The 16149-nt window shown below is 44.5% G+C and overlaps 1 protein-coding gene across 7 annotated transcripts in view; it reads right to left on the bottom strand.

Annotated features, from left to right (window-relative positions):
* The window catches only part of epb41a (erythrocyte membrane protein band 4.1a), a 92991-nt gene extending 82817 nt beyond the window's left edge, over positions 1 to 10174 (bottom strand). For all 7 annotated transcript variants that reach the window (XM_072370811.1, XM_072370813.1, XM_072370816.1 and 4 more), the window contains exon 1: positions 10013 to 10174. The gene's annotated coding sequence lies outside the window, so the exon portion shown is untranslated. The remainder of the gene's footprint in view (positions 1 to 10012) is intronic.
* Positions 10175 to 16149: the final 5975 nt, after the last annotated feature.

Here is a 16149-nt window from a genome sequence, read left to right as displayed (position 1 = left end):
AAGGCGGTTGAGAACATAAGAGGACATAAGAGTCCAACTGGCAGCGGGAGCAGTAATAGCAGCAACTCCACATCATGTTCCTAAGGCCCTATCTGTAAGTTATACACTAAGCCTAAGTGACAAAAGGAAATGAAGGTTTAAAAACATGCAGAAAAACTGAAATAGAATATAGAATATTGCTCCATGATCACAGAAAATTTGTTCACACAAAGTTTCAAGAATTTTTCTCTCTCTCATGATCTCACTTTTCTCTATCTGTGATGTTGGCTTTTTTAGTGTGAGGTAAAAAGGATCCACAGGAGTCCGGAGGATGGACACAATTACAGGGGAAATGAGAGGTAAGACCTCTATTACCATATAATAGTCTGTCATCTAATTACAAGATTGATGATATATATGTTTTGCTCAGAGGGTACAGCAGCATCAACTTCAGTGGTCATTTATTCGTCAGATCATAGACCATTTTCTTAAGATGCTTTAGTCCATCTTAAATTGACTGAGACCAAAAAAAAAAGGCACTTTTTTTTAAAGGGGAACTCCTGTATTTTTAAACCTAGACCTTATTTCTGGCATGAAATACGTTTGGCGAAAGTCAGCGTCCTTCGGAAGCTATTTAGATAACTCCAGATCCATATAACGGAGTGAATGATGCAGCCTCTAAATAAGGCATCATCTGTCTTTATTTCACCAATACTTTAAGAAGAATGAATGAATGAACGTGTGCTATAGCTCTGTTAGCTCATAGCTGCTGTTATGTGGCTACTTGCGGCTATAGGAGAGCTAATGGAGGGAATTCTACACAGGCACTCTACTGGGACCACTTCATCCACACGCATGGCTGCAGCACAGCTCATTCACTCCGGTAAGAACGTCCATCTTACTCAAAGTCGTCATTCACTTTGTCAAAATTTGATAAATATCCTGCCAACTCTGCACAAAACTAGCAGTAGCAAACTCTGTGTGAAGTTAGCCGACTGTCACAGAGAAAAGAGTAAATAGACTGTGCTCCAGGGGGGCGTGTGGATGAAGTGGTCCCAGGAGAGTGCCTGTGTATGGGCATAATAACTGTTACTGAGGAAAAAATATGTTCTCATATGTGGACAATGGCTCAGTGTTAATAGATTAAACTAGAAAGTTACCCCTATGCAACAAATTGTGAGGCTCCTGTTTACGTCCACTAAAAGACTAACACTAAGTGTAAAATGCAACAGAACAGTGAGGCTTTGATTGCAGGTTCAGGAAAACATCGTGGTACGCACTACACATGAGATTTTCCTGCACAGCCCTTTTCATTACAAGTATTTCTCTCTCAAAAGAAAGTATGACAATTGGTTGAAATTGTTCCAATTGGTTCCTCAATTGGTTGTCATATATTGATATGTGTCACTTTCTGTATTCATAGGAGCCTGCAACAGATACTTTGAGAACATCAAGAGGGAATATAAGTTGACTGAGGACAACAGAATGGAAGAGGATCGGAGGGCCAAAGCTCTCAACAACAGAAGCCATAAGGTGAGTTGACTAATTCATGGATTGTTGACATGTTTTTTTTAAAAGGTCCTTTGAATGAAAAAGAGATCTCTGACTTGCTTTTGTGTCACATTACAGTGTTGTAGATAGTCTGCAGTGTTATCTCTGGATACAATAACTGAAATATGTTGTATAAACTGTGCATAAAGATGTAGTTTCTGGCATTGCAGAAGAGGTAAAAAACATGTTTTAATGCGTTAGTTTTTTAAAGTATACATTTAAAAAGTGTTCTCATTGACATATGGCTGTCATCATTATCAAGAGTAATATCTAACTAATGTTTTCTGTTTAAGCTTTTAAGTTCGCTCTATTTTAACTGATAAGTACAGATGCCTTGAAGGGGTGCCTGCATGCCTGATGAGCGATGAGGAGACGGACACTAAACGTAAAGAAACATGGAAAATGTATCTACCTGAAAAAAAAAAGGTGCCAGTGCTAACTTGCTGAGATACAAAAAAAATTCCTGCAGAATGGTACACAGCAGAGTGCCCAGTGGCGTGTACAGCATGGGGCAGCGTCCAAAAGGCATCAACAAAATGGATCTGATATGAAACTGTTTGTGTGTTAAACTAGAATAGAATAGAATAGAATAGAATAGTCTTTATTGTCATTGTACAGGGTGGTACAACAAAATTTGAGGGTGCTCCCACAGAACTACTGTGCATAACAAAAACAACAAACAAAACCAGAAACATTATTTAGCAGGTAAAAACAATAAAGGACACAAGGGAGAGACCGTGTGACAGGTAAAAAAAAAAGGTGTGAAATGCTCAATGGAAATGAAATACTGTACAATAATAAATACTATAACTGTGGAAGTATTGCAAACTGTGTGGTAATAAAAATGTTCTTAAATAACTCTTGGTCTGTTTTTTTTACGTCTGATATATTCTCATTTATATTTCATAAATGCTTATTGAAATGGTCATGTGTTTATTGGTCCAGCTAGTGATTTATGCAACATGATGATGGTACAGAAATCTAAATTAAAGACTATTACAATTGATTTATGATTGTGATGTAGAAAACTGAGGTGATCTGGGTTATCCTAAAATGTCTGATAAGGAAGATCTTAGCAGATAAGATTATTTAAGATGGTTAATACTTTTACATGACGGCCTATATGCCATATTTCATAATTAATGAAGAGAACTAGTACATCAACCATCGGGTTCCCACATTTGCATAAATGAAAAATCCATAAATATCCGGCGGGCATCCGTCACGTATGGTCGTGAATCTGTGAACATTATATGCCAAAGATGCGGCGAGTATGTGGAGAGATCTGAAGTAGGAACTGTGGGGGATCAAATACACACGTATTTTCTGGATACGTCGCGGACGGGTATCCGGATCTCAGGGTTTTTCAGGATCCATTGCTGTCCATATACGGGGATATCTGAAAACCGAATCCATCATGTATGCGATGCAGATTTTCCCATATATTGTCCATATATGTGACATACACGGGTATATCACCGCATCAGATAGTACCGTATCTTTATGCTTTTAGTGCAGTCAGTGTTCACAAGAGAAGAACTGTTGGCAGTGTCAAGGACTGGACGCAGAATGAAACATCCAATTCCGACTGAGCTAAGAAAGCTGAACCGTGGATGCAAAGCTGGAGCAAAGCTAAAGGAAAAGAGGCACAACAGGAGGTGGAGGTACAAGCCTTTTCTGCCCTCTGTGATTATGGGAAACGCTAACTTGCTACCAAACAAGTGTGATGAGCTAGAGGCGCTTGTGCGGAACCGGCTGTATAAGGAGAGCAGTTTGATCTGTCTGTCTGAGTCCTGGCTGAACAACAACACACCAGACTCATGTGTGGACATACCCGGCTGCACAGCCGTATGAGCAGGTCGTGTCCAGAGTATGAACAGTAAGCAGAAAGGTGGGGGTATTATTATTTTTAACCCCACAATGTGACCGTTAGAGAGGGTATGCTGTCCAGACATTGAACTGCTGTCAGTTGGTATAAATATATATATATATATATAGAGTTGTCATTGCTGTTTACGTTCCACCGAGGACGGTACCTACAACGGCGTGTGACGTCATCCATGATGCCATCCTGAGGCATTCATTGCAATCACAGGGGATTTCAACCACGTCTCTCTATCCTCCTGCCTGCCTGGCTTTGTACAGAATGTGGACTGTCCAACACGAGGAGAAAGGACATTAGATCTGTTATGCTAATGTGAAGGAGGCTTACAGGGCAGCGTCTCTTCCACCACTGGGTAGATCTGATCACAGCATGGTCTATCTACAACCCACATACAGACCTTGTGTACAAAGACTTCCTGTTACTACCAGATCTTTCAGGAAGTGGTCACCAGAAGGTGATTGATTACATTACCTTCTGTAGGGACACTGTGATTCCAGTGAGGACTGTAAGGTGCTATCCAAATAATAAACCATGGATCACCAGCGACATCAAAGACCTCCTGAACCAAAAAAAGAGGGCGTTCCAGAATGGGGATGGAGAAAAGCGGAGGAATGTACAACGGGAGCTTAAAAAGACACTACATCGAGCTAAGGTGGAGTACAAGAAAAAGGTAGAGAGACAGCTGGAGAACAATAACACCAAGGAGGTGTGGAGGGGCAGGAGGACCCTCACTGGATACAGACTGAAGAACTCTCAGTCTGTGGAAGGTGAAGTGGAGAGAGCCAATACTTTTAACCACTATTTCAACAGATTTGATAGTGTGGCTTTTTCTACCTCTGCTGCTGCTCCCTCTACCCCCAACATTTCAGCTGCTTCCTCTAAACTGCTTCCACTGCCCAGCTGTACTTCCACTTCAATGGCAACTCGCTGCGCCAAGCCTCTTCCTCTGCCTAACTGCACCTCCACCTCTGCAGCAACTCTCACCAACAAGCTTCTTCTGTCTAGCTGTACCTCCACCACTGCAGCAGTTTCCAGCGCCAGGTCTCCGGAGTCGAGCTACACCTTGACATCCACGGCAGGTTCCACCTTCAGGAATCCCGAGCCCAGCTACACATCCACCTCTGCAGCAGCTTCCACCACCAGGCATACTGAGTCCAACTGTACCTCCACCTCTGCAGCAGCTTCCACCACCAGGCCTCCTGAGCCCAGCTGCACATCCACCTCTGCAGCAGCTTCCACCACCAGGCATACTGAGTCCAACTGCACCTCCACCTCTGCAGCAGCTTCCACCACCAGGCATACTGAGTCCAACTGTACCTCCACCTCTGCAACAGCTTCCACCACCAGGCATACTGAGTCCAACTGTACCTCCACCTCTGCAGCAGCTTCCACCACCAGGCATACTGAGTCCAACTGCACCTCCACCTCTGCAGCAGCTTCCACCACCAGGCATACTGAGTCCAACTGCACCTCCACCTCTGCAGCAGCTTCCACCACCAGGCATACTGAGTCCAACTGCACCTCCACCTCTGCAGCAGCTTCCACCACCAGGCATACTGAGTCCAACTGCACCTCCACCTCTGCAGCAGCTTCCACCACCAGGCATACTGAGTCCAACTGCACCTCCACCTCTGCAGCAGCTTCCACCACCAGGCATACTGAGTCCAACTGCACCTTCACCTCTGCAGCAGCTTCCACCACCAGGCATACTGAGTCCAACTGCACCTCCACCTCTGCAGCAGCTTCCACCACCAGGCATACTGAGTCCAACTGCACCTCCACCTCTGCAGCAGCTTCCACCACCAGGCATACACCAGGCACCTCCACCTCTGCAGCAGCTTCCACCACCAGGCATACTGAGTCCAACTGCACCTTCACCTCTGCAGCAGCTTCCACCACCAGGCATACTGAGTCCAACTGTACCTCCACCTCTCCAGCAGCTTCCACCACCAGGCATACTGAGTCCAACTGCACCTCCACCTCTGCAGCAGCTTCCACCACCAGGCCTCCTGAGCCCAGCTGCACCTCCACCTCTGCAGCAGCTTCCACCACCAGGCATACTGAGTCCAACTGTACCTCCACCTCTGCAGCAGCTTCCACCACCAGGCATACTGAGTCCAACTGCACCTCCACCTCTGCAGCAGCTTCCACCACCAGGCATACTGAGTCCAACTGTACCTCCACCTCTGCAGCAGCTTCCACCACCAGGCATACTGAGTCCAACTGCACCTCCACCTCTGCGGCAGCTTCCACCACCAGGCATACTGAGTCCAACTGTACCTCCACCTCTGCAACAGCTTCCACCACCAGGCATACTGAGTCCAACTGCACCTCCACCTCTGCAGCAGCTTCCACCACCAGGCCTCCTGAGCCCAGCTGCACATCCACCTCTGCAGCAGCTTCCACCACCAGGCATACTGAGTCCAACTGTACCTCCACCTCTGCAGCAGCTTCCACCACCAGGCATACTGAGTCCAACTGCACCTCCACCTCTGCAGCAGCTTCCACCACCAGGCATACTGAGTCCAACTGCACCTCCACCTCTGCAGCAGCTTCCACCACCAGGCCTCCTGAGCCCAGCTGCACATCCACCTCTGCAGCAGCTTCCACCACCAGGCATACTGAGTCCAACTGCACCTCCACCTCTGCGGCAGCTTCCACCACCAGGCATACTGAGTCCAACTGCACCTTCACCTCTGCAGCAGCTTCCACCACCAGGCATACTGAGTCCAACTGCACCTTCACCTCTGCAGCAGCTTCCACCACCAGGCATACTGAGTCCAACTGTACCTCCACCTCTGCAACAGCTTCCACCACCAGGCATACTGAGTCCAACTGCACCTCCACCTCTGCAGCAACTTCCACCACCAGGCATACTGAGTCCAACTGTACCTCCACCTCTGCAGCAGCTTCCACCACCAGGCATACTGAGTCCAACTGTACCTCCACCTCTGTGGCAGCTTCCACCACCAGGCATACTGAGTCCAACTGCACCTTCACCTCTGCAGCAGCTTCCACCACCAGGCATACTGAGTCCAACTGCACCTCCACCTCTGCAGCAGCTTCCACCACCAGGCATACTGAGTCCAACTGCACCTCCACCTCTGCAGCAGCTTCCACCACCAGGCATACTGAGTCCAACTGCACCTCCACCTCTGCAGCAGCTTCCACCACCAGGCATACTGAGTCCAACTGTACCTCCACCTCTGCAGCAGCTTCCACCACCAGGCATACTGAGTCCAACTGCACCTCCACCTCTGCGGCAGCTTCCACCACCAGGCATACTGAGTCCAACTGTACCTCCACCTCTGCAACAGCTTCCACCACCAGGCATACTGAGTCCAACTGCACCTCCACCTCTGCAGCAGCTTCCACCACCAGGCCTCCTGAGCCCAGCTGCACATCCACCTCTGCAGCAGCTTCCACCACCAGGCATACTGAGTCCAACTGTACCTCCACCTCTGCAGCAGCTTCCACCACCAGGCATACTGAGTCCAACTGCACCTCCACCTCTGCAGCAGCTTCCACCACCAGGCATACTGAGTCCAACTGCACCTCCACCTCTGCAGCAGCTTCCACCACCAGGCATACTGAGTCCAACTGCACCTCCACCTCTGCAGCAGCTTCCATCACCAGGCCTCCTGAGCCCAGCTGCACATCCACCTCTGCAGCAGCTTCCACCACCAGGCATACTGAGTCCAACTGCACCTCCACCTCTGCGGCAGCTTCCACCACCAGGCATACTGAGTCCAACTGCACCTTCACCTCTGCAGCAGCTTCCACCACCAGGCATACTGAGTCCAACTGCACCTCCACCTCTGCAGCAGCTTCCACCACCAGGCATACTGAGTCCAACTGTACCTCCACCTCTGTGGCAGCTTCCACCACCAGGCATACTGAGTCCAACTGCACCTCCACCTCTGCAGCAGCTTCCACCACCAGGCATACTGAGTCCAACTGCACCTTCACCTCTGCAGCAGCTTCCACCACCAGGCATACTGAGTCCAACTGCACCTCCACCTCTGCAGCAGCTTCCACCACCAGGCATACTGAGTCCAACTGCACCTTCACCTCTGCAGCAGCTTCCACCACCAGGCATACTGAGTCCAACTGCACCTTCACCTCTGCAGCAGCTTCCACCACCAGGCATACTGAGTCCAACTGCACCTCCACCTCTGCAACAGCTTCCACCACCAGGCATACTGAGTCCAACTGCACCTCCACCTCTGCAGCAACTTCCACCACCAGGCATACTGAGTCCAACTGTACCTCCACCTCTGCAGCAGCTTCCACCACCAGGCATACTGAGTCCAACTGTACCTCCACCTCTGTGGCAGCTTCCACCACCAGGCATACTGAGTCCAACTGCACCTTCACCTCTGCAGCAGCTTCCACCACCAGGCATACTGAGTCCAACTGCACCTCCACCTCTGCAGCAGCTTCCACCACCAGGCATACTGAGTCCAACTGCACCTCCACCTCTGCAGCAGCTTCCACCACCAGGCATACTGAGTCCAACTGCACCTCCACCTCTGCAGCAGCTTCCACCACCAGGCATACTGAGTCCAACTGCACCTCCACCTCTGCAGCAGCTTCCACCACCAGGCATACTGAGTCCAACTGCACCTCCACCTCTGCAGCAGCTTCCACCACCAGGCATACTGAGTCCAACTGCACCTCCACCTCTGCAGCAGCTTCCACCACTAGCCACCAACCCAACTGCCTGGTTCACACCCCCATCTCCATCATTGATAGCAACAACACTCCTGTCACCATCCCTCCACTACAACCTGAGCGGCTCCCCCTGTGTTTAACTACAGAGGAGGTTGGAGCTGAGCTCAGGGAGGCTGCAGGCCCAGATGGAGTCTGTTCAAGGCTTCTGTGGGACTGTGCTGGTCAACTAGCAGTCCCTCTTCAGAGGCTCTTCAATATGAGCCTTCAGACAGGAAAAGTCCCAGTGCTGTGGAAAACTTCTTGTTTCATACCGGTGCCCAAATCATTGCAAATGGGAAAATGAACCCAACAGTTTTCTGATGTTAGCTGTAAAATATCCTGCTATGTAGACATAGCCATGTAAGTTTTAACTTATCTTAATTAAGTATTTTCTTGTTCAGCATAATTCAGTGACAACTTTTTATTTTTTCCTGTGTTGGTTAGGGGGTTTGGATGCTGGGAAGTGTCTGTACCAAAGCTAAGACCAAACTTACACCCTTGGCAGAGTCAAACGCAAGAGGACTGGGTGGACACTCACAGAATCATAAAGATACTGAAATTTACATCACACAGACCTCAAACATAAACAAACACACTAATAATGAATTGCCTTAAACACTGAAGTCCATTTGTGACAGATGAGGGCACGGCTATGTAAATCTGTATCTGGCTGCATGGTAGCTTGTGTTAGGATGCTGACAGTGAGTTAAAGCACTAAAAGCAGCTTTAAAATTAATCTGGCACTGTGTGGGATTAAATGCTGTTGTGCGCAGATGTGAAGGCCAGAGGAAGTTGGCTTTGTATCAGCCACTGCTGGCTGCAACCACCCCACCCCCCTTCTCAACGTACCCAAGGCCAAACACTAGTGCAAACACTGGAAACATACTCTCGGTGTTCACAGACATATTCAGCCTCTCTCAGGAAGTGTGTTGTTCCAACCAGTCTTAAGGCACTGTTGTAGTGCCTGTTCCAAAGACATCTCAGCCCAGCAGACCAATGAAATGTTTTGCAAGACTGATCAAAAACTTAATCACCTCCTCCCTACCTGCCACCCTGGATCCACTACAGTTTGCATACCGCCCAGGAAGATTCACAGACGACGCCCTCACACTACTACTCCACAAGAGTCACTCCCACTTGGACTCTGGGAAACTATGTGAGGATCACAGCTCAGCTTTAAACATTATAGCGCCCTCCAAGTTGGTCACTAAGCTGAGCAACCTGGGACTGGACATAACTTAGAACTGTAGAAGTATATGTATATATATATGTTTCTATATATATACAGTAGTAGTTTCAGTAGTACTGCAAAACAACAGATTTAGATACAAAAAAAGAAAAGAAAAACATTTTAATGCAGATCTTTAGTCTTAAAGGATGAAGCTGACTTTTTCTTCTTTCATCGAAATGACAACAAATAAATAAATACAGCACAAAAAGCCACACAAGTTGTACACAGTCATGTCTTCATGATGGTTCTGTGATGTACTGGAAAAACAGATGATATGAGCTACCGACCTGCACTGCAACCGTGATGAACATATGCAGACTGGCTGCAGCGCAGGCCTGGGCAGAAACACGTTTCGAATGACTAATAAAGAAAAGCAGCCTTTTCCCTCTCATTTTATCCTGTGAACTACATGGAACATCGCTGATACTTAAAGCTAATACATGTCTCTCCGTTCATACTACTGTAAAATTCTAATCCTAATTCTAATTTATTTTGCGTTCAGTTATGAAAAATGTAAGATTTTATTTTTTCATGATGAATCCAAAGAGCTTTAGGAAGGACAGGAGGTGTAGCTACCTGTCTGCAAATGGCGCTGAATGTGAAAAATGTCAACAAATTCTCTGTGAGAAGCTGTGATGGATTCAGTCACTCACCCGCTTTGTTAAAATCATCCAGCAGAAGAAAAACCCGATGTTCAGCGCCCACTTTTCCTTTCAAGCGTCAGATTGGAAAGATAGAGCGTAAATTCAACAACGTTATCAAACGAGTGGCTGTTAACAATGTGTTTGGGTACCACGAGCGATCGATGTGACGCTGCGATTACACCCTCAGTATTGTCTGACAGACAGCGACAAGACGACCTGAAGAGGATGATGCAGGTGGGGGCAGAATCAGTTTGTATTTCGTTGACCTAAATTTGAGTTCCAATTCGTTCACCCACTCTTTTGCTTTTAAACTGAAATATCAAGTTATGGGACTGAGATTGGGTTCAGGTTAAATGTAAGCTGTACCACGGATCGTGGATGAATAGGCGGTTCAGGACCCAAATGTCGGACTGAGAAGGCAAGGACAGGCGAAGATGAAAACTAAAGGCTTTATTATAACTAACTAAAAAGCACTGCCGAGACAGGAAATAAAAGCTAAACTGGAGGAACTAAACAAAACAATAACTACCTGACAGGAAAAAACAAACCATCAAGGAAAATCACAGCGAGCTGAGCCAGACAGAGACATAAAAAACAACCTACATACAATGGTCTAGCACAGAGGGGAAGGGGGCGAGGGAGACCATGAGAGACAGTTGTAATCAACATGAGTGGAGAGGTAATTACACAGGAGGGAATCTAAACAGCACGTGGGGATAGACACAAATATTTCAAAATAAAACAGGAAGCAGGGCAATAAAGTGCAAAAGTAAACCAAAAACAAAGCAAAATACAAAAACTCGGGCCGTGACAGGCACACAAAAGTCATTACTTTACACCTCTGTTATACTCTCTATTTGTCATTTGGTTCCTGACTCTTTCCAGCCACTCAGGTTTACACCATGTTCTGCATACATCACCAACTCTCACCAACAGCAGTCCAGAAGGAAGCAGCTTTGAAGCAACAACACTTTTAACTCATGAAGAGGCAGGTGCCCCCTGAAACTTTTCTTTAGGCAGTCCACAGGAGTATGCAATCAGATTTAATTGGCCAGAGATTTCATTTAATAACCTTTGAGTAGATATTCAGCTTGGCAGCTAATTGTTGCTAACTTACACATCTAGGGGTACTACAGAAAGGATATCATTTAGATTCAAATTTCCAAGCACTTGGGAAATAAAAATCTTATGTTCAGTGGATCTGTCTGATGCTGCATATAATTATTTTATATCATTATTGTTGTTTCTGTTATTAAATGAGTGTACATTGGCTTTTTACCGCTACTTTTTTAGAACAGAAAAAAACAGCCTTTCATGCATTTCAGTAAACTGTAGAAGTGATCTAAATGGAACAAGCCTGTAAGACAACTCATAGGGCTTTACATGCTAAAGTGCACAAACACACGCACACACACACACACACACACTTTTTTTTTTAAAGGAGGGTTGAGTTTAGTATGTAATGAGATTAGAGTTTTTTGTGAAAGCAGCCAATAAGAACAGTAGAGGGAGCAGCCTGCTCCAATCAGAATTCTTAAAGCTCCTTATCCTCACAAAGCTCCACCTTCTGTAACTAAGGGTCCCTGTGTCATAAAAAATAATGTACCCATTTCCATTAAGTATTAGTGTAAGAGCAGAATGCATACAGTGACGTTTCAAAAATGTTTTATGATGATCAGACACAGTCCTGTATTTCAGATGTCAGAATGTTTTATTTTACTGTGTCATCTGACATGGCATGCTAATAGGACCACTGATGCAAATTTGTGAATCCTATTTGTTACATCACAGTGTGTTAGGCCAGCATTCATAAAATAGCTTGTGAAACTGAGCTCTGTTAACAGATCAGGCATCATAAAATAACAAAGTTTAAGGAAAGGGGGAGGGGGAGGGACATATACTTCAGATCATTAGCTATAATTACCATTCAATACACAGTACACTTAAGAAGGGAAATCCTTATTTCATTATTTTCATTAAATTTTCCCTTAAGATTTTCTAGTAAAGAGAAATCACTAGAGCTACTGTTATTCACCTAGCTTTGCAATGTGGAAGTAGGTATAAACGGTTACAAAAGTCTTCCCACAGTTTACCAGAGACCTCAGACATTTATATTAATATTCATTTCTATGTAGATCTGACAATAATAAAGATTAAAATAGGATAGTAAGAAGTTGATTGAAATGCTGTATAGACCTTATTTCCTTTTTATTTGTTTTTGTGTAACTTCTAGAATAAAAAAATATATATTGTAAAGTGCAAAGTCACAACCACACAAATGGTGCGACACTGGTGTGATTTAGATTCAAGATGTTTATTTGTCACATACATAATAACAGACACAGTGGTTATTGTTGGGTACTGAAAATTTTACTTTGCGACTTCCCAACCAGAAGAACTATGCTACTATTTAAAAAAAAAGAAATATATATATATATATATATATAGTGCAAAATATGCAACAAAAGATCAGTGTGCAAATGTTGTGCAGAAATTGCAAATATTGCCTGTAGATAGGTTATTGTCCACAATTGAGGTAATAGTCCATGATTCAGAAGCCTGATGGCCCGGGGATTAAAACTGTTTGTCAATTTTGGTGTCTAAAACAAGTATCAAAACTAATAGACTACAAAATTAAGTGACATGTTGACTAACCTTTTATTGAATATTTTGTTGAATATAGGCAACTGACAATGCTCACTGCAGTTGAAATAGATATCATAGTGCATAAACGTATGTCACGACTCATGACATGAGTCTCTTATCACACCTTTTTACTTTTAGATGATTAACCAAGAAATGAACATTTTGGCCAGTCATTCTAGTCAAATTTTCTTCACAGATTTGGTAAAATTGAATTAAAAATAATAAATACTGAGCAAAGACAGAATAAAGCTGTTATTCAGTTGCCAACGGAACTCAGAAAAAAAAGCATACTAAAGCAGGACTAAATACTAACAGAAAACCCATGTAGCATTTGTATGGAGGTAAAAATAGATCTCCACAGACAGAGGAGAGTTGTGATAATTGGCATATCTAAGCCATGTTTAATGCATTTGTGCAGGGAGTGGTCTGATCAGCACAATGCTCCATGCATCATCAGCATCAGCATCATCAGATATCACACATTCATACAGACACTCCTTCCCCCATCACTTAACAAAAGGACACTCCTTCAGTCCCCTCCCCCTTCACTGGCACCCTCCACCCACCCTTCCCTAATGTGAGGAGCAGGTGCAAAGCCAGACATTTGCTGTGAATAAGCAACAACATGATTCAGAGCAACTCCCAAGAGAAAAACACACTGAGCTCTACAATCTAAGACCAAAATCCTTCCATATGTCCTTATCCCTCCCAACAGCTAAGGACACTAACTATAGTCATAAACATAAACACAAAATAAATATTGAGAAAAAAATGCATGATATATAAATTTATATGAATGTACTCCAATTAATAGGTCCATGTATGTCACAATATGTATGGTGGAGTGGGATGTTGAGGACCCAGAATGCCAGGAAGAAGGTGAGGAACTAACGACAGAATGAAAAAGGGGTTTAATGAAATTTTAAATGAATGGCAAGCAGAGTTGAACCAAAAAACTGCAAACAAAAACTAAAAACAGAAAAAGAGAAACAGACTGACGAAATAAATTGAAAACACACAGGAATTCACACTACTACAGCAGGATTCAAGGATTCTTTATTGTCATTTCGACACATGTTAAAAACATGGGGTGAAACAAAATTGGTTACTCTGCAAGCCCAATAACAAATAGAATAAAAAAGAAATAGCCAGCTGAGGATCTATACAATAAGCAAGATAGACTAAATGGGTCCTCCAGAGTTCAACAGTGTCACAGCTTCCAGGTAGAATCTGTTCCTCAGTCTGGTGGTTCTGCTCTTAATGCTCCGCAGTCTCCTGCCTGATTGGAGGAGGACAAAGTGTGTGTGCACGGGGTGAGCGGGTTCCTTCATGATGCAGGAGGCCCGCTTCCTGCATCTGGAGGTGTAAATGTCCGTGGTGTTGGATAGGCTGTGACCCACAGTCCTTTGTGCAGCTTTCACCACCCTCTGCAGCGCCTTCTTCTGTGCTGCACGGTGATGCAGGAGCAGAGGACGCTCTCCACCGCACATCTGTAGAATGATGTCAGGACTGAGTTCCCAACTCCGGCGCACCTCATCTTCCTAAGGAAGAAGAGGCGGTTATTTTAGGAGCATAAGACTGAAACACAGACTAACCTTGTTTAGTCCTGACTCTGGGTACCAGCAGGAGACCCCTCCCTGAGGTTCTCAGAGTCCAATAAAATCCAATTAATTAAATTGAAAAATAGTCCAATTAATTCATACAGAGCCAATTCAAAAACAATATCCTAGCTAAGGAAACCAAAAGATTGCACTGAAACTTGTCTTCAGTCCAATCTCCCGTCCTGAGCCTGAGGGACTGTGGAAAGGAACGACTCCTTTTTAACAGGAAGAAGCCTCTGGCAGAACCAGAACCAGGAAGAAACCTCTGGCAGAACCAGAACCAGGAAGAAACCTCTGGCAGAACCAGAACCTGAGCCATCCGTAACTATAAGCTTTATCAAAAAGGAAAGTTTTAAGCCTAATCTTAAAAGTGGAAAGGGTGTCTGCTTCCCAGACATTTACTGGCAGCTTATTCCAAAAGAGAGGGGCCTGATAACTGAAGGCTCTACCTCCCATTCTACTTTTAGAAACTCTGGGAACAACAAGTAAACCTGCAGTTTGGGAGCGAAGTGCTCTGTTAGGAAAATATCTTACAATTAAATCTTTAAGATATGATGGAGCTCGGTCATTAAGAGCTTTATATGTGAGGAGAAGAATCTTAAATTCTATTCTGAATTTAACAGGGAGCCAATGAAGAGAAGCTAAAACTGGAGAAACATGATCTCTCCTGTTAGTTCTCATCAGAACTCTGGCTGCAGCATTTTGGATCAGTTGGAGGCTTTTCAGAGAATATGTGGGACAGCCCAATAATAAGGAATTACAGTAGTACAGTCTTGAAGTAACAAATGCATGAACTAGTTTCTCTGCATCACCCTGAGACAGGATGTTCCTGATTTTAGCAATATTACGAAGGTGAAAGAAGGCAGTCCTAGAAACCAGTTTTATATGTGCGTCAAATGATAAATTCTGGTCAAAAATAACTCCAAGGTTCCTCACTGTAGAACTAGAAGCCAAGGAAATACCATCTAGAGTAACTATATAACTAGACAATTTCTCCCTGAAGCGCTCAGGTCCAAAGAGAACAACTTCAGTTTTGTCTGAATTTAAAAGCAGACAGTTCTGACTCATCCAGGTCTTTATGTCTTTAAGACAGGCTTGTAGTCTGACCAACTGATTGCATGGTATCCGTGGGGTATTAAAAAGTCTTAAAACGTCTAAAATCCAATAATTTGAATTTAAAGCCCTTTAAATGTCTAAAATTATCTTAAAATTTCATAAAATGTTTTAAATACAATTTTGAAAGGTCTTAAAAATGTATTGATGTTACTTTTATTTAAAACAAATGCATAAACTTCAGTCTCGCTTTTAATTATTTTGATTTTTGAGGACGCTACAACATAACAACAAGACGGAATTAAAGTACCTGTGCACACCGGTCACAATTTATCGAGCACAACTAGTTAATGTGTTGTGCGTGCGCCCCGGTGTGTTGGCGTACGACATGTTTTTGCTCCGTTGCAGTATTTTGATGAAGGGAGGGGGGGGATCACCGGCAGCACGGCACACCCGGCATATGTTCACGTCCAGGCAGGTGTCTCTCGTCCGTGTGCGCCGTTATCCACACACGTAAACTCAGATCTGACTGCATATATTCTGTCAGAGTGACAAGCTGCTGTTGCATATAAGCGACGTCCCGCGTCCCGTCAACGGTGTATTTTCCACTGGATTCCGCTCAGGAAACGACAGCAGTCTAACCTTACATGCACTGACACATGAAATTGATGAGAAACCCTAACGTGATGATGTTAGTACACGATGTAAAATTACGTTACTGTGCACGACGTCACCTAATGTTACTGTAATTACTGTATTTTCATGTCTCCATTTATATGGCCCTTCACAATCCACTTCTTCATCACTTCCTTTACATATATTTGTTGCAATTAACTATACTTTGCA

This window comes from Leuresthes tenuis, unplaced genomic scaffold (assembly GCF_036924035.1).
Source record: "Leuresthes tenuis unplaced genomic scaffold, fLeuTen1.0.hap1 SCAF_18, whole genome shotgun sequence".
In the NCBI taxonomy this organism is placed as follows: domain Eukaryota; kingdom Metazoa; phylum Chordata; class Actinopteri; order Atheriniformes; family Atherinopsidae; genus Leuresthes; species Leuresthes tenuis.
The sequence above is the reverse complement of the archived record's forward strand: the minus strand, read 5'-3'. Positions and strand labels throughout refer to the sequence as shown.